This window comes from Penaeus vannamei, chromosome 43, assembly GCF_042767895.1.
Source record: "Penaeus vannamei isolate JL-2024 chromosome 43, ASM4276789v1, whole genome shotgun sequence".
NCBI classification, from domain to species: Eukaryota; Metazoa; Arthropoda; class Malacostraca; order Decapoda; family Penaeidae; genus Penaeus; species Penaeus vannamei.
Genome location: NC_091591.1, coordinates 15,598,421 through 15,600,650, shown reverse-complemented (window position 1 = coordinate 15,600,650; position 2,230 = coordinate 15,598,421).

Here is a 2,230-nt window from a genome sequence, read left to right as displayed (position 1 = left end):
AGACTTCAAAAGTTAATGCGCTGTGTTTGTATCACGAATAATTTATTTATACTAGACATGTTCATAGTTTATAACTGTTCTTCTTGTCAGAAATTGAGACAACAAATTATTGAATTTAATGTACTGATGGATCATTTTAGATTATCTGCTTCGATCATGCCTTGCGAATGTCTTGTGGAAATGTTAAAATATTTAAAATGTTTAAAATTCCATTAATGTGCAATGTGTCCTATATGTAGAAATAAATAACATTAGATATCATATCGTAAATTAAAGTATGCATATCGTGCAGTAGAAATGAATAGAAAGATTAGCCTCCCTTAGGAAACTAATAAGACTTTCTACGTCGTAATCCCCAAATACACTTTTCAGCGTGTAAGAGGGACACAAGTAAATACGTCTTTGAATGTTGCTCATCTTCCCATTACACAGCTATTGGAATCCCTCAAAACGTGCTTTACTTTTTTCCATCATCGACCCACGAGTCAGTCTTGTGTGTCCGATTCTCAGCCTTATGAACACAACTACTTGTCGGTTGGGAAGGACGCTGATCACCCAGCTGCCAAGGACATCTTAAATCCATCGTAGTTTGCTTCTAGAGGGATGTCTCCATTGTTTCCAGAATTTATCGCGAAGACAGCTTCTGATGCTGGGTTTCAAGTCGGTGTGGGAGAGGAAAGCGAGCATCACAGGGCTGAGATACAGCTGCCTTGGCCCTCCGATCAGCTGACGCATTCCCACTGACACGAACCTGCGCTGACACCCATCGGTTACCTTCTCACGTGCTGACATCAGTGCAAGCCAATCTTGAACCTCCATCACCAATGGATGTAGAAGTTTAAACTCTTGATTGTTTGCAAAACACTAAAATCTCTAGCCATTTTGACTGCTGCGAGAATGGCACGTAACTCTGCAGTGAAAATGGAGACTGCTGCGAAGACCACACCAATTTCAGACGATCTATGTATATTGCATCTGATCCTTAGCACTTATGAATGTGGTGAAGAAAAACACTTTTAACAGACCCTAATCTCTACTCTTAAATGGATCTTAAAATTCATCAGCTTAAACCTGCAATGACCATGTAATTTCTGCCGATCAACATGCCAATAAATCAACAATGACCTAAGATCCAGTCCGTTAAGGGGATTGTCTGGTCATTTTTCGGCGTTTTTCGCTCTTCTTGCCGGAATCGAGTTTAATGCATTTTCAAGCAGTTTCAGGGCCTTTTTATGATTTTATTTCATTCTTCTTATTATTATTATTTTTCTTTTTTGATAAATAGTCAATTTTCTTTTTCTTCAGTGATTTGATTTTAATTTTTTTTACTATAAAAAAAACAAAAAAACTGTAAGGGCGATTTCGAAAAATCAGGCTAGGGTCTAAATAAAAGGATATGAGTTTCATCAAAATCGGCAAGAAAAAGAAAAAGAAAAAAAAAAAAAAACAGAAACCAATAACTCTGACAAACCAACCAATCAATAACAAAAAAACGGTAACCACGACGTTGACCTAGAAACCAATCACTCATTTTACTGAGGTACCAATTAGTTAACCTCTCGTATGATCGATATCATGATAAATCACCTAGTTAACCAATTTTCCGATTAATGAGTAACTTAAGAAACTTTCAAATATCCAAGCAACATAGAAGAAAATACATCTCATGAATTCACACATAAACTGATGCCTGATGTTATATCACTTTCAATCAGTAACCTTATTAAGAATAATTTTACATTATATTTTTTTCTGCCATTGGTGGTGAAGTCTACATGGGTTTATCTTATATTTATTAAACTCTTTGCTTGGGCTAAAAAAAAAAAAAAAAATCTTCGTGTCTGTAAAGCTCGCTAAAAAAAGGTGAAGAAATAAAAGTGAATCTGTGAATAATTGTTCTTTCTTGCAGCTTAAATGCAACCAATAAACCATTAGAAAGTTGAACCATTAGAAAGTATCTGGGAGTCAAAATAAAATAAAACTCATAAATTTTCAAACGATATCGAAAAATAAACAGATTAGAACTGATTTTAAAGTACGATGTTTTGGGGAGACAAAAAAAAAAAAAAAAATAAAATAAATAAAAAAAAATAAAATAAAATTCATATTTTAACGACATCGAAAAATAAATAGATCAGAACTGATTTTAAGATCCGATGTTTTTATTTTTTTTATTTTTTTTTTTTATGGCGAAGATTGAGAAAAATAGAAAAACCGAAATGACTTGATC